This window comes from Lasioglossum baleicum, chromosome 15, assembly GCF_051020765.1.
Source record: "Lasioglossum baleicum chromosome 15, iyLasBale1, whole genome shotgun sequence".
NCBI lineage: Eukaryota > Metazoa > Arthropoda > Insecta > Hymenoptera > Halictidae > Lasioglossum > Lasioglossum baleicum.
Genome location: NC_134943.1, coordinates 9970336 through 9994000, shown reverse-complemented (window position 1 = coordinate 9994000; position 23665 = coordinate 9970336). Strand labels below are relative to the sequence as shown.

General features: G+C 44.9%; 1 protein-coding gene across 2 annotated transcripts in view; it reads left to right on the top strand.

Moving 5' to 3' along the window:
• Cpx (synaptic transmission protein complexin) overlaps positions 1-23665 on the top strand; it is a 420394-nt gene that overhangs the window by 59838 nt on the left and 336891 nt on the right. The window contains exon 2 of one of the 2 annotated variants that reach the window (XM_076439911.1): positions 11234-11281. The exons of the other annotated variant lie outside the window; for it this stretch is intronic. The gene's annotated coding sequence lies outside the window, so the exon portion shown is untranslated. The remainder of the gene's footprint in view (positions 1-11233; positions 11282-23665) is intronic. 2 annotated transcript variants of the gene reach the window in all.

Sequence of the window (23665 nt, the reverse complement as noted above, 5' to 3'; positions counted from 1 at the left end):
GAGATTTTTACGAATTTTAAAAAGCAGCTCGGGAAACCCCCGTATGAATAATAATGCTAATGCGCCTCACCCGGGTAATGCAGGGTTAATTGTACTTCATTGGGGTTTACAACCGGACCCACAATTTGCGCAAAACCCTGCCGTGCAGTTTGTAAATAACATTCTTCTGCCGCTTCTCGCCGAGATAGTTTAAACATAACTGGCATGGAAATGATGTATTGACGGTCCAATTAGCAAGCAATTACACATCTCTCGCGTTCGGAGAATTTCGACGATACCGCTTTTCAAGGTTTGCTAAATCAATTCGGAGCCGCTAAATCCTCGTTCGGGACCGCGGTGCATTATTGCGAACGTTGTTCCTTCGCGGATCTTGCAGCATCCGGATGCCGCAACGATCATTAACAGTCGCCGAGATTCTTATCCGCCGCCGGCATATAGGTCAGAGCCGTTCATTTCCATAGTTTGATATTCGCGGCTCGGCTGGCTGCGAACTTTGTTCGGATTTATGACGGTAATGAGATTTACATATTAAATTATCCGCCGGTAGATAGTCGCGGCCAACAATTCCCATGCGTACAATACGTTTCCGTGCGCCTAATTAAAAGCAACTCGGCTCCGTGTCTGCATACGCACACGCGGAAACTGCTTCCTCTGACTGCACGTTGAGTCGTGTCGCGTCGCGTCGTCTCTTTTGTCGCTGCCGGAGAGAACAGAGAGATATAGTCTCTGTCACGAATCTCTGCGCAGTTGATTAATCCACCGTAGATCCCTACGATCGAGCATCGATCATCCTTTGAAGGTGTACCTGAAGCCTCACAGGATTTCACTGCAGAGTAGATCACGTTCCACAGCTCTTTACACAGGATGAACCGAACTCTGCTATCTCCAACCACTCGTTTGCCGGATGAAAATGTTTTTTCACCGGAAGTTGTACCGCGTTCAGTGAAGCACATTGCCTGCTAATTAGTTTTTTATTCCCCCGGTTTATCGTTCATATACTCGTATGATACGAATAAAGAACGATTTCAACACGAAACCTACCGAGCTTTGAAAGTAACTGGTACACGTACATGTTCCCTTATAAAAATGACAAGGTTGATTTTATTTAGACTTCGTGCGACCCCTATTGTAATACATGCTCTACTAAAGATATCTATACAACCATTCCTTATGAAACCATTTTTATTATTTCAATAATTGTAAAATAAGAAATCTGGAACCGGTCATTTTGACCAATGGTGGTAAAAAGTGGGAGAGTGTTAACTGGTGGAGAGTGTTAAAAATAGTTATCTTCTGCAACGTACTGAACCATTGATTTTTAAGCCAACACATACGTTCTGTGAAATGAAAAATTTGTCATTTCTGTAAAAAAGCAACGTGTCAAAAACTTGATTACCAGAGTCTGGGCTCCGATGTGTTTTGTACAAGCTGTGTTGAAAACACTATTTTCAAGAACAAACGGCTGACGAGTAATTTCGAATACCGTGCCACCTTGTAGATCTCTCGGGCGGCGTTCGCTGAGTCTGTCGTTCCGTGAGCTTCCATAGAAATTGAAGCAGCGTCGTCGTCCCGGATACCGGTAAGCAGCGGGCTGCGAGCGAGTCGCGGCGCGGGTTCTCGATAAGGTCGACACAGCACAGAGCCTCGCGTCTATCCTGTCTGTCCTTTGTGGTAGACCTCTTGATTCTCGCGGCCCTGATATTTTGCCAAGAGTTTCTCTCTCCACCGCGAAATAAGTTCCAGGCCTCGTCTGCCAGGGAGACCCGACTTGTTACGTAACCGCAATATGTTTCGACGGTGTCGCGTCGCGAGAACACGAACGATCACCGAGAAGAGACTCAGTCCCTCGAGACGTTACGCGGACCGGGCCCGATCGCGACACTTATCCTCCAAAATTTCGGAAACTTCCAAACGACGACATCAAAGTGGTAAAAATAATTTATTATAGCTTATTATAGCCTCAGATTTGTCGTCTCCAAGTATCTACAAGAGAGACTTGTTTTCCGTAACTAAACGTATCTGAACGTCTCTAAAGTTCTCGATCGATGTGAAATCTCTGGCGAACTGGGCTAGATCGCGACACTTATCCTCGCATATTTCTGAAACTTCCAAACGACGACATCAAAGTGGTAAAAATAATTTATTATAGCTTATTATAGCCTCAGATTTGTCGTCTCCAAGTATCTACAAGAGAGACTTGTTTTCCGTAACTAAACGTATCTGAACGTCTCTAAAGTTCTCGATCGATGTGAAATCTCTGGCGAACTGGGCTAGATCGCGACACTTATCCTCGCATATTTCTGAAACTTCCAAACGACGACATCAAAGTGGTAACAATAATTTATTACCACGCTTATATTATTATTATTATTATTATTTATTTATTATGAACGGACCGAGGTCCATTTACACAAATGTTTACAATATAACAAAGACTTAACATAAATTACTAAGAAAGGACATGCATGAAAAAGAAAAACTGTTGGTATAGAGGTACTGATATTATAAGTTAATCATGCGTAATTTGTTTTCGAAAGTGTGAAACGACCCATTAAAATAATCTATACTATTATATAGAGTGTTGGAGTTCGCAATAATTCGATTTATAGGATTTTTTAATCCATATGTGGATTTGCATTTAAGTATTTGAAAACCTACTCGAGATCTCAAAGCACGTTCAGGTGCATAACAATTGATTTTCATAAGGAGAGAGGGACAATCTATATGGTTATTAATTAAGTTAAAAATTAAGCTCTGGTCGGATACTCTTCTGCGAGCAGACAATGTTTCCAGGTTGACAATGTTTAATATTGTGGAGTAATTATGATCAAAGATTGACATAGGATTATTAATCTTGTAAGAGACTTGTTTTCCGTAACTAAACGTATCTGAACGTCTCTAAAGTTCTCGATCGATGTGAAACCCTTGGCGAGCCAGTTCGCAACCGTTCCGAGGTCGTTTCGAAGCGACCGCCGGGTCCCCCGGGACCCAACCTAGCATCCTCCGGCCACGATTATTACTTAAGCCCCATCGGTCGATGTAATCGTGGACGATTCCGGCGAGCATCGACGGCCGACTCCGTAATCTGTCGCGCATCGATTATCGTTATTTATTCAATGAACGGGAGAAAATTCGCCGGTCCGCCGCGCCGTCGCCATCGCGGTATGAATTACCGTGATAATACCGCCGCTGTAACCGGGGACAATGGATACGTATAATTTTCGCGAATTACAGGTAGTCCAGGAACACAATCTGATTCGTTACCTCGCTTTGAAAACCGCGCTGCTATTCATTTTGTATCGGTGGCTGCCGCGCCGTCGAATCCGGGACAAATTATCGTGCTGATTCTGTTTGCTCGTGGCCTTTGTGGGCTTTTTATGATTCTGTCGTTCGTTAGAACTGTTTTTAACCGGATTTCACTGTAATAATTGCGGTTCGTCGGATGCGAGCGTTGTTAGATACTCGATGAGATACGCTTCAGATCGAACGAAGTAAAAAGTGACGTTCGTGACGTTGAATTTTGATTTTAGCTGAGTTTCCGGAGTATCATTTTCGGGATCCACTCGGGCGATAGTGGCAAGATGGCCGGCAGCTCCGGTAACCGGATTATCCTGTCGCGGACAATTTGTTCGTAGACGAGGAGCGGCGCCGTCATCGTCGACGTCGTCGTCGTAGTCGTCGTCGTCGCGAGACACTCGATCCCCGATAATCAAGATTCCAGCCGTAATTTCGCTGTCCCCGGAGATATCCTCGTTGACTCAGTGCTCCGTAAAGATCCGCGACCTACACGGTGAGAGCGCTGCGAACGCCGCGCTGTAACCGACAATTAACTCTAATTTCCGTGAGACCGAGCCGGCCCCGGTCCTTCCCCGGTTGAATTGCGACCCATTTTCTTCCGCCACTCCCTCCCTCACCTTGGAACACCCTGGAACGGAGTGTAACTTCTCACAATTACCATGATACACCCCGGCCCGCCCGGTAATTCGATCAGAACTACGGGCCAAGTTGCCCGCCCCCGCAGGAAACCAGGTCCCAAGCAGGAACCCCAGACGATCTTTACACGCCGCGCGAGATGTAAAGTGGTTTCTTGCGAGATAGAGGTTCGTCTTCCCTTCCAGAAACCCCTTTCGCGTCCCAGGGACCCTTGAACTTCGCGAAGTCCCTTGATAATGAGCGGGAAACTGCCTCCAGAAGAATTTCTTGCCGAGACTGCGCGGGGTCTTGCTTTTAACTGGTTTCGAGACGTTTACTGCGAGAGAGATTTCAGTTTCATGCGTATAGAGTTTCATGTCACTGCCTGGCGACAAATTATTGTCGCGTCTTGTTGTTCTAACTCCTGTTCCTGGTCAAGAAATTTTTCTCACTGCCCTCTGTGGAACGTGAATTTCAAATTTTCAGGTCTTGCTCTCGCCTGTTGCCAACAATTTACATTTGCCTCTCATTATTCTAACCTCTCTTCTCTATACACTCTTCAACGAGTTTCCTTCGAATTAATAAATCTTCCAGAATTGGAAGCAGAGGCTCGATCAGTCTCTTGCACGATGCAATTTCGCAAGTTTCGAGTGATGCCGCAGCCCGGCCATTTATGTCCCGAGATTGGCCCTTTTCCTCCGCCTATTGCATCCCGAGGAAAAGCGAATTTGCCGTAGAAAAGGCTCTTTCCTCGATAACACAGCCTCATTCCGTCCCCCACGTCCGTTGGGCAAAGGACGCCCGCCGTCATTTCGACGAATCCTTGCGTTCGTCTTTAGCCGATCGTCCGCGACGGACCGAATCGAGAATTGATTGCCTCCGGGCGATCGCGACACTAGAAATTGTAGAAATGGAAAAACGAAGGGAGAAAGAGACGAGGCTCTTTGTCTAGCCTTATCGAACTCCCATCGGAGCGTAATCGAGCCAATTTGCGGGATCGATCGGCTACCCCGGAAATGGCCTCGCGAAATCGTTGCGAAAATATCACCTCCCCCCTCCCCCCAGGCTGACGAAAGTGCTCGATCGATGCCGCATACCACCTCTGACATAAACAATTATTCGCATTCTCGGAAATATTTAGTCGTAAACGAGCAGGCTCGCGAAAATAGCAAATTCGTTGCGGAATATATAGTATTTCAGGAAACGCGAATGGAATTGTTGCGTTTCGCGGCCCGGCATAATATTTATAATATTTTTAATGGATACGCATTTCGTATGCGAGTTTTGCTGCCGCTGTACTTTTTCTGATACTGTTTCCGCATATTTTTGTTTCGGGTTCTTTTGTTTCGCTTCCGGTTGAACTCCGGTTGCAGTTTTTCCACACCGGAGTTTTTTCAAACCGCCCCCGGGCTGGAGCTCGCTCTTCTACAGTTTCGCATAATTGTGTGCCCGTGATCGGACTGGGTCTTCTGGCGTTGTTTGTAGCTCGAAGTACTTAACACGGTTCGAGATTAATGAAACTACGGTGAAGCATTCGCGGGCGAGATGGGGGGATTAGGAATTGTGAGATACTGTGGGGACAGAATATGCTTCGGCAATTATTTTTCATGGGCTGGAGTATTGAGAATTGTTAACGGAGTATCTAGAAAGCATCGTCAAGTTTGATATGGGCAAGTTGGTTCAATTAAAAAGCGGGAGGTGATTGCCTGCCGCCGGATCTCGCGATGGAAAAATTGACGTGCGACGGACAAACGAGCAGGATCGCGGAGCGATCGTTCTTATATTTAAATAGCGGAGCTTTCGGTAGGAATTATACGTCATTAGATCGATCCGCGGCACTATTTTCGGATCAGGAAGTTGCACGAACTCGTTACAGCCAGCAGCCGGCGCCCGTTCCGCTGAAAGGTATAAGAAGCTTTGGCCGAAGAGAAATTTCCGGTCTCAGCCGGCAGGCAGCCGGAAACTTAGGTGGAGCTGATAAATTTGAACAGTTCCCGGCGTTCCCGGCGCCGAACTTTCTCTTTGCCGTGGGCTAATGGCGGAGGTCCGAGCGCTGGCTTCATTTCGACAAGTTCGGAACGTTGGTGAACGCGTCCCTGGTTGTCCACGCATCGTTTTAAACTTATTAGCACATTTTTCATTATTCGAATTCGAATTGTTCCTCTTCTTCCGTGTTAAACGGAGATGTAGATTGCCCCTTGGGGCAGTGGCCTGGCTCCTTTGAAAATGAGAGCAAACAAACCACGCCTACTTCTGTTAAAGTCCAGGGCAAATATTAGCATAGATTCTCTATTGGTGCATCGTACTAACTCTGTAGAAGTTGAGGCAACAATTCCACGCCCACTCAGGCCAAGACACGCCTATTTTTAACAGAAGTTGCGGGCAAAGAAGCCCCGCCCACTTGGAACACTGTCCACCATTGTTACAATTTTTAAGAGAAACCCTTTAAACTAAACATGGGCAAAGATTTTTATGCGGAGCAGTGTTCCTAGTACAAGTCACGAGCAATTAAGCCCCGCCCACTTGAAACAATCCACGCCCACTCCACCCAGAGAAAGAAGCACACCCACTGTTCTCGCGCCGTAGTTACCAAATTTGCAGGATTCGAGCTGCCATAATTGTTTCGACGGTTCCAAAGTCGCTTCCTCCGAGGGTTAATCGTTGCTCCGAGTGGCAGAGTAACGGGAGCGAGGAGGCCCCGTCGTCTACCCATGCTGTACAAGCTCGTGGAACGCTCCATTTGCTTGTAGTCGCTTACAATTTGAATATCTCGTGCTCAGCGCCATTGTAATTATTACACGGCGCGGCAGATGCGCAATTCGCTAATTGCGGCACGGGGCGGCTAGGTGTCGCGCGAACGGCTGCGTTATCTCGTGTCTTGGGATAATCGTGGAACACGGTGGATTCTCCGCGGATGAGAACGGCGAGGCATGAGCGGGAGTAGGCGTGTGCGAGAGAGTATAGTCGCCGGAACGGGCCACGGCGATTGTTCCGGCGTGGCTGATAAATGTTACTGGCATAGTTGTTCCCCCAATGTGTTGCGTATAATCCAGTTTAATCCGGGATTAGACGCATAAGCTACGGCTTAATCCGATGCCTCGAGAACGTGTGTCCGCCATTTGCATACGCAGGAGCTCGGCTCCTCTTCGCCGTCGAGGGCGGCGTGCCTTTGAAGATATCCTCAGGAGACGTCGCGCAGTTTCGTTGAGAAAGCCGGTCCTGAGTTCAGAAATTATGATTCAGAGTTAACGCGGATCCTAAAGCGGAGACGTTCAGATTGAACGTGGCTCCTAAACAGACTGCTCCGACCTAGCGTGGATCCTAAACGAGGGAGCGCGAGAATTTTCAGGCCCGACCATTGACTACCCGACATTTTCGGTTTGTCGTACACCTGCTAGTCTCAGCAGGCGGTTCTCGGTTGTAGCCGGGGCTCGTTAGACGTTTTACGGGATTGCGCCGGTTGATCGTCGATTAACGGACCCGGAAACACACTTTCCATGGGATTGATATTAACGGCGGGGGACGTCGCGCGCCACGGGAACGTCCCCGGGACGTTCTCCGCGATAGCTTTACGGCCTCGGCCAGGATCCATTTAACTTCCCTGAAAGCGTTATCGCGGTAACTCCGCGGGGAACGTTGTAACAGCTGAACGGGGGAAGAGCTTATGATCCGGACGACGTAATTTACGCCGGGATACAGCCGGGTAACAGACGTCAGCCCAGCCCAAGATCGGTGTTAATCCCTCCGCCTTACGATTTTCCTCGTCGATGAACTAGTCGGAGTTACTAGCACCGCCACCGCCAGCCAAGCTGCGAGGAATTCGACGGGCAACTATACTCGGCTCCTCGCGGTTCTTCTGCGAATAGATTGTTTAGTTTAGTACATGTTGTTAAGAGTGCGGTGTGCAGACAGCTCTCGGCGTTGATAATGGCGATTCGTCGGTCGGTTTGGCTCGAGGGGTATAAATCAGGCTCATCTTCGTTAAGTTTAGTTCGGAATCTTCGTTACGAGCGTACTTTGCTGTTACGAGGCTCGGGTTTATGAGGACGTAACCGAGACTTAAGCGGGCTGGGGACTAAACCTAAGCCGGATCCAGGTCGAGTATTATTCTGAAATGACCTAGATACCGGTTGGAAGCAGGACGATTCAACGATAGGACCGTGGAGACGGCATTCAGGCCTAAGTGAAATCCAAAGCGAGAGAATTCAGCCTCTAGGCCTAAGAGTTCGGATTTCAGGCTGCTCCCAACAATTAAATTCGGGCCCCTAGTAAGTTCAAGGAAAATGGATTCGAGCGTAACAAAAGTCCAGGTCCAGTCCAAGTCAGTCACGCATCTATCACCCGGTGAACTCTCTCTCTGGTCTCGTCACTGGAAGGATCAAGATGTACCTCGCGCCGAGTCTGATCCCGGCTCCTCGTTTTAGCACAAAGGGTAAATCCGGTCGGTTTAAATAGAAGAATTATGCAAATCGTGGGTGAAAGGACCGCGAGCAGGGTCGTTTAACGCGTTATCACTCCGTTGTAACGAGATAGCCGTGTAATTTCGTTCTTTTACCGTGGACCGAGCGACGTGCTCCCGCGAACAGCTCCCAGTAATAGGATTAATACCCATCTCGCCGCGAGATAATGAACGAAACGCGGCACGCGGAACGACGACGCGGCGCGACGTTGCAATCGCCGCGGGATATAAAGCTCGCTCCCCTCTCGCAACGGGCACAGAGTTATTACAAGGTGTACAAGGTCTGTACAGGTGCCACACAGCTGCGCCATGTAATGTCGCAACCGGACCTCCGATCCACACCCGGGAGAACAGCGCAATCCGACGGTGATTATCACCGAGTAATCGGCCGTAGACAAGCGATAAAGCTGCCGGCGATTCCGGAAAAGTTGCCGAGGAAGAATTGCCAGTATCCAACGGGGAGAATGGTGGAAAACGTTCCACGCCGATGAGTAACACCTGGTTTCCGAGACGTTTGGAGACCGGCCGCGATCGCTGGTCGTTAAAATGAAATATTGCGACGATTTTTAATGTCGGGGCTCACCGAAAGCTCCCGGAAGATGGTCCGGACCGTTATCTATCGAGGATGGTTTCTCGAATCCTTCTTCTGGGTCCTTGAATCATGCCAGTTTCTCGTCGTTCGTAAAATTCCGAGCAAAAATGTGCAGCGTTCTCACGTAGGTTTTATTCCCGGGAAATTAGTTGGAAGTTGTGAGACTAATTTCTGCCGGTAATTGATGGAGCTTTGATCTACTGATGAGCGTTCGGCCGACGGAACTTTTTAATGAATTTCGAAGCGGCTCGCTTGGCCGAGGAGAATCACGAATCGCCATTAAAACCCGGGAAATATCGTGGCTGTCGGAACCGTTCGGTTGCCTAAATTTTTCACAGCTCTCCGCGGAAAGCTTGTCCTTTTTGGGTCAGCGTGGGAGGATCGCTTCTCGAAAATCAGTAGAAACGCTGACAGGCACCATTTAGGTGATAAACGTTTAATGCGCTCGGGACGTCCGGAGTGATCTCCAGACGCGATTTATCTCCGGGAAATTAAGAACGTATTTCTTTGACGCGCGGAAAGCTGACTTATGGCGATTGCGTGGTAGTGGACAATTTATTAACGAGCTCCCAGCAAAGATGAGCAAAATCAGTTCCACACAGTCAAATGTTTCGCGGGTAAAACGTGAGAAACAGGAGGGGAGTTCAAGTTTACTTCGAGTATAAGTGTTTGAGCATCGACCAAGTTCAATCGGCGTTGAAATTAGCAAAAATTGCAGAGGTGGTCGATCGCGTCGGTTCGCGAAGCAGCTCGATTCATTCAGGGTGTCGCCGGTATAACTGGAAAGTTCCGCAAGTTCTCGCGTTAGGTCGCGACAACTCTGCGGCGACCAGACTGCGCCGGCACGCCGATAAGGCTGGTTCGCAAATTTTACCGCTTTCCAAGTTTCCTGGGAAGATATAGGGGAGTACTGGTTCTGGATCGGAGACAATATACACGGGCGGTAAAATTGGCGAGCGACCGGCACGGAGGCGGCTTCACCCCCGCATCGATAAGCCGAAGTAGCCCCGGGCCAAGTTTCGCAAAGCCGATCAAACTGCACCGAGTTTGCAGCAACGTCGTCGTCGTCGTCGTCGTCGTCGTCGTAGTAGTAGTCTTCGTCGTCTTGGGCCACGGCTATCCTCCTTCAATCTCGCCCCGATAACTTGTTAGCGGTGTTAACTGCTTCGTAAAATTGCTATCGGAAAGTACTTGCTGGATACCGACCGCCAGATACCTAATACTGGTGATCTGCCCTGGGATCGACTTGTAACTGGCTCCAATCACACTGTCTTACTTCGAACTTCCCTTTAACGTTTTAGTGATCACAGGGCGGGTCTTATTGATTTTGAACACGAACTCGATAGTCGTTCCTACCCATCACTGGATCTATCCGTCACGTCGAACATGTACGAATACAACTATTTTATCATCAGGAATAGAAATTAGTGTTCAATCCGAAGTTGTAGGACTTCTTTTGATTCGGTCAACGTGCTGAGACGTATTCTTCAACTCTGGGACTAATGTAACTCCTCCTCAATATCATCTTCAACATTGTCATGAACATCATGTACGAAATACTCTTCAACATCCTGTACAACATCCTCCTCGACATCGTCTTCAATATCATCATCAACGTCATGTACGACATCCTCTTCAACATCCTGAAACCCCCAACATCGTCTTCAATGTCATCATGAATATCATGTACGACATCCTCTTCAACATCCTGAAAAACCCCCCAACATACTCTTCAATATCATCATGAACATTATGTACGATATCCTCTCAACATCCTGTACAACATCCTCCTCGACATCCTGTACAATATCTTCTTCAACATCCTGTACAATATCCTCTTCAACATCCTGAAACACCCCCAACATACTCTTCACTATCATCATAAACATCATGTACGATATCCTCTCAACATCCTGTACGATATCCTCTCAACATACTGTACAATATCTTCTTCAACATCTTGTACGATATCCTCCTCAACATCGTTTTCAATATCATCATGAACATCATGCACGACATCCTCTTCAACATCTTGCACAACATCCTCATCAACATCATGTACAACATCCTCTTCAGCATCCTGTACCACGTCCTCCTCAACATCCTGTACAACAGTCTCCTCAACATCGTCTTCAATATCATCATGAACATCATTTACGACATCCTGTTCAACATCCTGTACAACATCCTATACACCGAAAAATGTAGAATCTTTCAGATTGATTAATAATGTAGACTATCGATCTAACCAAGTTTCCTCTCTGTTCCAGGTACGTTCCCCGGGTATCCGAGCTGTCCATCAGCGGTGTTCAACATCGGTGAGCTGTTTAACAATGCAAACACCGTCCGTTTTCGGAACAACGGCGACGGTTTCCGCGCGGTTAAACGTTCGCGCCACTTACCGTGCCCGGCTAATCGCCGGAATAATTTAGGGACGCCCTCGGAAACTCGCGCCGGGAAAAATGATCTTTACGCGGAAAATTTAATTCGAAGCTTTGCCGGGTCGCGTGAGGATAATCCGTCGGGTCGACGAGCGGTTTCCTCGAACCCGTCCCAGGGCCGGGAACACCCGGGCACCTGAAAGAGCAGGATCTCTATCCGAGGGGACCCGTATTTTTTAATCCGGCCTCCTCGGTCTTCCATTGTTCCAACCGGAGGGCCATTTGCGTGAATCTTCCCCGAAAATCAAGCTCCGAAGTTAATAATTCTTCTAACGAAAAAATTAATATTTTTTTCATTCTGCTTGTACTGTTTACTAGAAGGACGTAATTAACTTGGAAGTAGTTCCAGCGCCCGCTCTAGCCGTTACGTGGCCCCGGACAAAAAAAGTCAAATTGCCGCCCCCCTTAAGAATATATTATTTTTAAATAAAGGTACATATTTTTTATTTTCAACAAAAATCAAGTCATTTTATTTAAATTTTAGTAAAAGAGCATTTATTTTAATAAAAGCAAATTTTCTATTAATTGGTTATTGAACACATCAATATTTTTCTCACACTTACAGCCAAAATGGCGCCCCGGAAAGATGTCCGAGTCGCCCGTCCCTAGAGCGGGCCCTAGTAGTTGATAGGAATAGTCGTCGCGGCACGAGGCGATGAAAAATGGCGGAGTTAACTCGAGTTAGCGAATCGCCCGGAAGTTGTGATCGCGAGAAGATCTCGTCGGATCTTGTAGCCGGTGCTGCGAGCACCCGCCGGCTATTAATTAGAAGGTGTGTCGTCGATAACGGCGGCCGACGTTATCGAAACTGTGCCTTGGACAGAGAGAACGTTCGCGTTCATCTATTAACCGCGGACAGGTATCACTAGATTAAGAGCTCTGCCTGTATTTTTTCCTTGTCCCGTCGACGTTACGTCGCGACGACGACGACGTCGGAGCCTCGATCGTTGCTTCGACGCTCATTAATTGGTATTTATGACGGGGAGACGACGGCGACGCCGATATAAACGCTTCTACCCAGGAAAAACACGCCTCGACAAGAGTAACCGCTCGTCTTCGCCTCGCCTCGTCTCGCCACGATGCTCTGTATTTTATAAGACCTCGCTTTGATCGATTAACGCTGCAACTACTTGACGGACTGTAACTCCGACACCGCCTGGGATAATTAAAAATTAATTTTTAGACGACGGACGAAGTCGGAAAGCAGTTATCGGGCTGATTTTATTTACTCGACGATTTTTATTATTTCTAGCGAGAAATATTCACGCAAAATATTACTAACAAATTTTTGGTGAAGAAATGCGATCTTGAGATCTGTGGAAATATGACCTGCTCGAACTGTTCTGTACCTCCAGTGCGAATTTCCATCGATTGGAAGAAATTAAACATCAATATTTCATCGAGGCACAGGCTCGTGAAATCGTTTCCGCGAACTAAATAAATTCCCCCGACTCCGAGCAAACTCGCGCTTTTGTAATTTCTACGAGGTATAATAAAGCGAGTTGCTTTCGAGTACTTCGACAGTTAATTATCATTCGCGATCGGGAGCGTATCGGCGCGTTTCAGCTGATGAAAATCTCGAGAGAGTTTCCCGAACTTTCTCCCCTGTCTACCCCTCGTTTCTTTCTTTTCACTGGTTAATTCGGCACGGCACGGAAAGCAGCCGATTAAAAAGCAATCCCGTATTCCGAAATCCGTTGATCTTCGATTTTTCCCTGGCGAGGAGTCGAACTCGAACTCGATCGGGACTCGACGACGACGTTCGTCAAAAGCGGAGGAGCATCTGTAAGAGGCTCGAGAACTCGACGACCAAGTCCGGGATGAGAAAAATTTCGAGCTCATTAAGGGAACTTGAAGTTTCTTCGTTCTCCAAGAGACCTAGGAAGAAAGAGGGAGAGAGAGAGAAAGAGAAGAGAACCAAGGGAGGGAAAGGGAAAGGGAAGGAACTTCTTAAGGTGCTCGTCCCCGAACGGCAGCCACTTAAGCGTTTATGTAAATGCCTGGTCTATGGCCGTCGATCCATCTCGTTCGACTGAAAGAATGACCTGGAATTGAATCAGCTTCGACGATCAAATTTCTTTGAGCCCTCGACGTCTTGAACCTGCATCAGCATTTAAAAGTATTTTATCATTGACTTTTATGCAAATTCATTTCCCCGTTGTCTGCGGAAATCGGAGTCTTAAAAATAGATTTTTGTCTTTTGTGCTTGATAAGGAGACTTCATCAAACATGGCTATAACGTTGCTGCTTATTTTACACTCATTTTTTATCATACCAGAGGTCATACAAAAGATAGAAACATTTTTAATTTGCTTAAAGTGTTCATGGTTCTTTCGAAATGTTAGAAAATATTGTTAGCCTGTTGTCGAGTGTTTGACAATCATCAAAATGGCTAGGAAACGGCGGCAACGATCATCCCAGTAAGTGAAGTCTGGCTCTTTGGTCTTCGTCGCGTTTTTAAGGTAACATGTCTGGCCACTTCCCACTTCTTCCACTTTCTCTAATGGGCCGAACCTCGTTACTCATGGTTGTCGGTTGGCCAGCAGAGAACAAGGAAAACTTTTCTACAGCCGGATCCTTTAATTGCTCGGACCTTCGAGCACGAATCCTGCAGCTATCATCGGTACATTAACCCAGATACGTGTCCAGCATCCATCCGAAAGAACATTCGTTGGCTCATTTTATCTTTCTATTATTCAGTTTCCATTTTCATTCCATTTAGACGCTGCGGTTTTCGCGTATTTATGACAGGAAGTATAAAATGCAGAGTGAAAACTTCCGAAGCATTTAGAAGTACTAGCATTTCGATTAGCAATTTAATCAGACTTCTACAGTGAGAAATAAATTTCGAGAAAGATTTCAAAAAAAAAATGCAAAATTTAAGGGAAAAATCAGGACGAACTCGTGGAAAACATCGCAGAGCTCTCGCGACGAATTCCAATTTCCCGGTGGCAGAGGTCTGGCAGAATTTATTCCGGGGCGTTTTTTAGGTAGATGTCGCGGAAGAGCGAGGATCTGGGAAGAGTGAGACGGGGAATGGCTTTATCAATATGGATGTGTTTAACTTGCTGCATAATGGAGGGGAGCCGTTCGGCGTTTCCTTGAACCGGAGCGATCATTAGAGCGCGGGACGTCCGAGAGCCGACTCGATTAACCGGAATCTCGACCGCGGCCCGAACTAATTGAAAGAATCCTCTCTCGGATGGCCTCCTTTCCCGTTCCGTCCTCTTTCGTTTGAAGCTTTCTTCTCCGCTTTTCATGGAAAAATATCGAGGATGCTCTTCGGGGCCAGCCTGCCTCGTGGCTTTTAGTCTTCTCTCTCTCTCTCTCTCTCTCTCTCTCTCTCTCTCTCTCTCTCTCTCTCTCTCTCTCTCTCTCTCTCTCTCTCTCTCTCTTCGAACTACTTGGACGGTTTCGAAAAGCAAAGACCGAGTGCCCTAGCAAGGAGAGCCCCGTCCTCTTCGAACTTGTTTCGAAGTAACTGGCTCGCTGGACTTTCGACGGGTACTCCGATAGATTAATGATCCCCTTTTCGGTGCTTCCGGGATCTTTAAGAGCGATTTAAACGCTCCTGAACACCACCGTCAAGTATTTTGTTTTTGACTTGCGTGGGAGGTCTCACACTTCGCTTCAAGAACAGCAGAACGGTACGAAGTATCTTGCTGTGCATCGTTACAAAGTCTTCTAGAATGGTACAAAAAATATTTATATCATAATTTAAATGGTATCGAAGGAGGAATATCATAGAAGAACAATTTCATTTGTCCCGTTATTTTTTCAGCTTTTTCAAGGTCATCGTAACTTTTTTATCGGTTAAACTTGTTTTTTTTTTCACTACATCTTATGGCGGCTGAAAAAATACATTTGAATATGCTCAAGTCGTTAACAAGATGGAATAAAAAAAATATAAGTTTTCACGATAAAAAATAACGATGACCTTGGAAAAGCTATGAAAAAATAACCGGACAAGTAAAATTGTTCGTCTATGATATTCCTCCTTCGATACCGTTTAAGTTATGCCATAATTATCTTTTTTGTGCCATTAAAAATAAAGGAGATATTTAGGTGGCCTCCTTCAGCTGAGACACCCTGCATTTTAGAGAGGTAGGCACATTTTTTAACACCGGTGGAAAGTCGGAAAATCAGTTCCAATGTGTACAAGTTGATTTTGAGAATGATTAAACATTTTAGAGAATGGAAAAACTCATTTCACTTTATTCGATTGAATTTTGAAAGTTTCTGCTCGACAGTCTCTCAACCGCGACACAATAAAGCTGTGTGTATATATGTACAGGATGACTCTAGGAACCTGGAACAACGGAGAGAAGATTCTCGACGGTAAACTGAATTAAAAAGGAATAACAAAGTTCTCGCATACAAGCTTTTGTTTTTCGAGGAAAACCAGTTTGCGAATTCACTGTACGCTTCCGTCAATTTCCTCTTAATAGCTCGCGCGTTCCATCAATATTCAAACACTTTTTTCGGAAAAAAGGAAAACGGGACTTGATACGGGAAAATTTTATTCCGAACCTTTCACTCAAATTTTCCGTGGGAAATCGAACAGTATCAAACGAAACATCAAGAGCTCTTCCGGTCGCTAAAAGCAATTAAACCAATCTGCACACCTTCAACAAACAATAAGCAAAAAAGCAAATTTGCGCTTTTCTGCAACATAACTGAATCTTTTACTACAACTTAATTGCTGGTTCTTTAAATTTTACAAGTTATTGCTAATTTCTGCAAACAGCGATGACAATGACAAAAGGGAATTACCAGAATGGGTCAAAGGGGTTCCCTTGAACTTTACCTCGATCTTCCAGAATTCGAAGAACCGGAAGTCACCGTCGAAGAAGGGGAATCCCATTAAGACGATCTCGAATCTCACAGGTTCGTCGTAGCTAAACTAATCACTGTTGTCCGACAAATATTTGGCAAACAGTCGATCCAGAATCCAGGTCCGTCATCTCTAATTCACCTTCTCCTCGAGCCACTCTAATTGAAGGATGGTCCGACTAATTAGTAGCCAGACAGTCCAGGATGGAGCTCCTGTGACGGCGTGCGACGACGAACGAGTCGCAAACTAAAGCTTGTGGAAGCGACATTCTCGATTGTTTGTCTTCCGGTTGATGGATCCCACAGGTTCATCTCTATTTGCGAGAAAGATCATTCTCACATCCTGTATTTGTCCTATAGCAATTTTAAAATGTTCAAAAGAAGAACGTTTAGAATGTTTAAAAAATGCATCTAGAATTATGCATTTTTGATCGAGCATTTTAGAAGAATTTAAGAAGATCAAATCGTACTGACAACAGAACGTGAAAGAACGTTGAAATGTTAAAGGGTCGCAGTTAGAGAAAAAGCATTTTAAATAAACGCGGCATTGGATTCAGCATAGTGCTCAAATTTGCCAGAAAAGTTGCTATCCTGTGTTGGGCAATTAGTACAAAGGTGTGATGCTACGGCAGAATGGAAATGGAATGGGATGAGTGAAATTTGTTTGAGAGAAACATCGTTTTTCGACGGGGAAACGTGATTGTTCGCGGGTCTGACTATTGCTGGTCGATTCTACTCCGACGAACGTTTCTAGTGGATTGCACCGTGTATGGTGTATTACAACTGTGGCGATCCTGTACGTGTGTGTTTCTGGAATATGGCCAATGAAATAAAATTCAACAGTTTTTGTTAACGAGCTTCTTTTTGTGAACTTTGGGAGCCACAGGATTGCCTTGATAAATGATGAGTGTATCAATTTATACTTTTTGTCTTCCTCGTTTGGTTTCGCCTCTGCATTTGGTGCGATAGTGTTTAGGTGTGGCGAACGATTTTTTAATCTTTCGTTCAGAAGTTGTTAGGGTAATTTCGGGAGAGATCCAGCACATTTTGTTTTCTGCTTATAAAAATGTTATTGAAAAGAATTGGAAGTGTAGACAGGCATATAGTTGAATTGAAATTGAAATGAAAGAGGAGTACCTCTTTCTAAATAATTACATACTAAATATTAATTAATTAAAGTGTATGATGTTAACAAATAGTGTATCGAACAACAGGTCTCAGTTTTAACTTATCGCTTTGTAATTAATTGAAAAACGGATGCTGTATCCCTAAATTGAGGGAGAGACGCACGTATACAAAAACAAGAACCAGTACAAAAAATTTTATCATAACACGATGAAAAATCGTAAAGGAGAAACCATTGTCTCTATTTAAGTCGATACTGATAGTTAAAACCACACAATAAGAACGTAATGACATTAGTACTTAACACTTGCAAAAGTATTTCGTCAGGAGTTCGGAGCACTGAGAAGTTTTTATGCTTCTGTTACACGTAAATGATGTGATACACGTATTCTTCGAAATGAGGTTATTTGCATAGGTGGATACGATGTAAATGACACGCGTAATTACCCTAAACAATTATTGTTGAGTAATTTAACGAAAATAAAATACTCCTCTAACATTTACGATTGAAATAAAGCACCGTACCAAATATTTCAACAATCTCTCCCAAATTTCACTGATATTCACGAATCACAAAATTCCATAAACACAACAACAAACGAATGAAGGATAAACACAGTACATCGAAACGCTTTCATGCAGTAGAAGATTGCAGCACAGATCAGACATCCAGCATAATCACATTCCCATAAAGCTATCCTCCAAAATAAAAATCTTAAAAATCGTCCAGTATTGCCACAATAACAACTGGTGCATCTCTCCCGAAATTACCCTAAACAATTATTGTCGAGTAATTTAACGAAAATAAAATACTCCTCTAACATTTACGATTGAAATAAAGCACCGTACCAAATATTTCAACAATCTCTCCCAAATTTCACTGATATTCACGAATCACAAAATTCCATAAACACAACAACAAACGCATGAAGGATAAACACAGTACATCGAAACGCTTTCATGCAGTAGAAGATTGCAGCACAGATCAGACATCCAGCATAATCACATTCCCATAAAGCTATCCTCCAAAATAAAAATCTTAAAAATCGTCCAGTATTGCCACAATAACAACTGGTGCATCTCTCCCGAAATTACCCTAAACAATTATTGTCGAGTAATTTAACGAAAATAAAATACTCCTCTAACATTTACGATTGAAATAAAGCACCGTACCGAATATTTCAACAATCTCTCCCAAATTTCACTGATATTCACGAATCACAAAATTCCATAAACACAACAACAAACGCATGAAGGATAAACACAGTACATCGAAACGGTTTCATGCAGTAGAAGATTGCAGCACAGATCAGACATCCAGCATAATCACATTCCCATAAAGCATTCCTTCAAATTCGATTTCCTTTCTACGGAAGCCCTCCGGACCACATCTTTCTCTCTGCATACCTCGCTATCAAAACAACCGACCATATTTTCCATCTTTAACAAACCGGCAACCTAATCGAGCGCACCGGTATCGTTCGGAATCGAACGATCGCGAGAGCCAACTCCATTTCACAGAGTGGCGCAGCTCGGCTTTCTGTTATCTCGATAGAAAATCGTTCCCGTTATCGCGCGAGATGAAAAATTTTTTCGTCGATGAAGTTTTTGGCGCCCGCGAGCCCGCTGGCCGGAAATAAATTCGAAAACGGAAATCGATGATCGAGGGCCGCGCTACAAATGTTGACCGGCTGCCCCGAACTTTTCTAATAAAACTGTGTATTCCGTCTAGCCCGTTCCACCGATCCCAAACCGCCCGAAACTGTTTCAAATACTTCTTTCTACCCTCCCAACAGTCTACCGCAACGAATTATTTTCCTCGCGGCGAGATTAATGGCTGTTTTCAACGAATTATCGCATAGTTCCCTCGTTCACGTCCGGAAAGTAGTCTGACTCCATTTTGTTGGCGTTCTGTCGCCATTGCGAATAAGTTATTGTTCGTTATTAAAAAATTCTGTTCGAAAAAGTCTGTAGAATATTCATGAAATGTTTAACGAATGATTTTACGGTGGTTTCGATCGATGGCGATTAATCCTGGGAACAATTTCTACGGCGAATATGTGATCTTTCTTTTTCCGAAAAATTCTGTAATTCTGTTGGGAAATGTCTGTACAATATTCATGAAATGTTTAACGAATGATTTTTCGATGGTTCGCGTATCGCGATGTCAAAATTGAAGAGATAGGTCATCGAAATGGGACACTGGGCGCGTTAATGGGTTAATCCCACATAGACCACCCGCACTGCTAACCTTCCGTTCCAAGTGTTCCACTTCCAACCCCTCTACGATTTCACAAACCCCACTTTCCGACATTTAGTGGATTCGAAGAGCCAATAGTACCAGTCTGATTTTCTGTAACTCCGCCCACGCAGCACGGGAATCACGTAGGTGTAATTAAACATTGTTCTTGGGAAACTGTTCACGTGATTCCGGAGTTCTAATTTCACAATCCACCCTGTATTCTCCGGTTTCGTCCACGAACCCTTTCATTCTTCACGAACAACAGAACATTGGACGATTAATTAAACATTCCTCTGAGACAGACAATTAACCCACTGCAAATCGATTTTTTAAGAACTAGATTGTAATTAACGCGAGAAGTGCCTGGGAAACATCTACCGTGATCGATTGATTAAATTTTAACGACCGAACGAAATAAAGTTGACGGAATTCCAGATACAGCAAAGGACAATAGAACACGAAAAATATCGATGAGAGACGTGAAAGTTGAACAACTTTGAAGACGGTTGATTCATTGAGCCTAATTTTCGCCGACTAGTTGAATAGAAATTAATTTCCCACCGCAGCATCCGGACCATAATGAGATAACAGAGGATTTTCCTAAATCGTGAAATAGTTGCATCAACGCGCATTAAATAATAATTAGTTTAAAATTACACATGGACTCGGGCGGCTCCTGTAATCCACTTAAGGGGGGAAATTAGGACAGAAAAATGTTCCAAAAATTGGTTAGACCACCGCCGACACGTATTAGTCGCCCTCACTATTCCCCGCCAAGCAGTTCGAAATTAATTTTAATCCCTTTCCACCGGGCTAAACAATTTCCATCCCGGCCGGAACACGTCGAATTATTCGCGTGGAACTTTATTCGAATGTTTCCAACACATTCGAAACTATTAATTGGGGCTGAAAAATTAATTCTACAATCCCGGGCTCTCGAGCGCTGTAAAGTTTACAATGCTGCGGTTACAAGCTCCGTAGATCGACGTAGGGTTGGAATTTGTTGGCGGAGGGTGTGGCGGGAGAGTGAGTGGGAGGGGATTCATCGTTTAACCCCCGATAAATGGCCGTCGCTCAGCCGATCGCTCGAATTTCCACCGGAGTTAATTAATACCGGGCTCTCGCATTGTTCTAAAACTCGTCCCACTGATAAACCAGCCCGGTTATTGTCGCAAGTGCCGCCGGTTTATCGCGTTTAACCTCGATCCTATCAGCTGGTAATGCGATGCGCCCGTTGCTGTCCGGCTCTAATAGAATTTATCCTCGGATCCAGGTCTGGCGAATGCTGGGTCCGAAAGGACCCGCACCAGCATCCAGAGAAATTCCAAACGTGTTCACAATAATCGTGGAACGGGGCAAACGAGAATTAATAGCAGCGAAGTATTGCATGGACACGCTAAATAATAAATGATAATAAAAATGTTGGACGTCAGCGTTAAGAATAATTTTTATCAGGTTGTTCCATATGAAATGTCCGATTTTAGAATAGGACTCTTATAAAACGTTTCGATCAAGCAATGCTGTTACTGTAATTATAAGGCAACCATGTGTCTGTTGCTTTTATACACAGCTTGGTACGTTTAGTGTGAATATCCTATGTTCAATGTTTTAATCTAGACGTCTTTTACATTTAAATAAAGTATATTTCAACGTTTACCAACGCGACTGTCGCGCATTCCTTTTATATGCCTGGAAAAATAACTGTTCACGATTTTTGGTCAAAATGTGGTGATTAATTAACTCACTAATCGTCGATGGTAGAAATGAACTACAAAATCAAGATAACAATCTTGTAAATGAAGAACGTGCACGTCCATAATATCTTATTTTTACCGTAATACAAGCAAGAAACTTGAAATTTCTAAATAGAAGTATAAGCATTTCTCGATAGATACGCAATACATTGGGTACAAAATTGCGTTTGTTCGATATCATTGCTAAAAATCGGACATTTCATATGCAGCAATCTAATATAAACAACCTGCAACCTCCAGAAAAATGTTTAAAACAGCATGGCTCGTATAAAATTCATTGCAAACCCCCATTATGCAAGGGATTCACTGTTTCCTGGGAATTTTTTCGTAGCGATGGTGGTCCATTTCGCGGATCAAGCGCGACAGTACGATCATGGAGGTCGGACGAACGCTCGTTTCTTGGTGGCCCGCGATGAAACTGACCGTCTACGCGTGCAAATAGACGGGAAGCGCAATTTGCATAGAATTTCCCTCTTCAACGCTTCATCTTGGCTGTGGCCGCAAACGGCGGCGCTGTTTGTTTTCGGTCGAGACACACACCTCGATGGCGACGGCTGGCGGTTTGTATGCTTATACGCGTGTAGCATGAGCACGGGTGCACCAGCTATGCCGCCAGTGCTCGAAGACGAGTCTCGAGGTTCTACCATCGGGTCCCACCGGTGTGTGTATGTCTCTCTCTCTCTCTCTCTCTCTCTCTCTCTCTCTTGGTTTTAGATTACAGTCTCGAGGCGGAGAGACCGACTGCATCCGAGACTCGCTCTTTGACTGGAAACGACCGGCGTCTGAATTCTGCTGTCTCTTCGACGACATGCCAGCCGGAATTGTAAACAATTCCCGGCTCTTTGCGGCTCCTGCTAGACAAACCAACCGCAATAATCGCGATGGGTACGCTGTCACGCTAATTTTGGTGATTTGGGCTCCCGGTTGTGGCTTCTAACCTGTTATTTCAATTTCAATTAGAAAACCTGGGCGTCCCGGGTGTCAAGGTAAAACGTTAGGCTTTTTATTGTATTTTGTGGCAAACCCCACATCCTAGGAATATTGGGAAATACCTGATTCCCCTTCGTTTTATAGCGGGCCGTCCTCCCTTCAGGTATGAAGGTACGTACCGCCGACATTGCGTTTGGGCGTGCAGTTCTAATCGTGCACCCGTCTGGTTGACACCTCCGACCACGTCTTTTTATCTATACCTCTATAAACCGGGTGTTCATTTGAAAACTTTCCAGCCGAATATCTTGAAAAGTATGAAAGATATTAATAAAGTGTAAACCACGTGTCCAAGGATTTCGAGGGGGGAAGAGGGGGACAGTATCAGTCTTTTATTTGAGAGTGGTGTTTTCAAAGGTATAAATCCTATACTATAGAGCCCGATGAATGCGTAAACTAAAATTTTTAGAAATTGTGACATGCGGCGCTTCTCCTTGCAACCACATATACGGGGTGTCCCAAAATTCCTAAACATCCCGGAAATGGGAGGTTCCTGAGACCATTTGAAGCGACATTTTCCTTTGCAAAAATGTTATCCGCGGCTTTGTTTAGGAGTTATTAACGAAAAACATTTTTGCAAAGGAAAATGTCGCTTCAAATGGTCTCAGGAACCTCCCATTTCCGGGATGTTCAGGAATTTTGGGACACCCTGTATATTCGGGAAATGGCGTCTTTAGCGCCCCTTGGAAAATCTATAGTTACCTAGTCCCCTCGTCGACTGGAATCCACGAATGATCGAATAAACATTTCGTTTTAAATCCAGCCAGCCAGATAGCCAGCTCCGCGGAAATTGTGCAATCGGGCAGAGGCCGCGCGTATCACGAAAGTCCCTCGGCATTTGGCGATTCCATTCCGGGTTTAACAGGGAGTTTGGAAACCGAGCGGCCCGTAATAGAATCCTCGAAAATTCCAGCAGTTTTCCAGACTTGTCGGGCAAACGCTGTTTATGGCCTTGAGCAGGATCATGCGAAGGATTCACGCGCTCCACTGAGCCCGCGGTGGTTCCCTCTTCATCTTCGCCTGTGTCTGTTTATATGCCCACTATGTTCCTCCGCTTCCGAGCATGCGGCACCTCTTTTTCGATGAATCGCTCAGGCCAAGAAAAATTGTCGATTTTTATTCCTTCTTGCCGGGCTGATTTCAGGAGTGAATTTCTCAGGCACTTTCTTCAGATATTTGAACGAAACAACGTGGAAAGACTGGCCACATTTCTGGTGTATCAGACAGGCTTGTTTCAAAATTTTCACTCGAACATTAATACTACAAAAAAATTATAATTTCATGAGAACGATCGAAAACAACCCTTAAGTTCGAAATCAA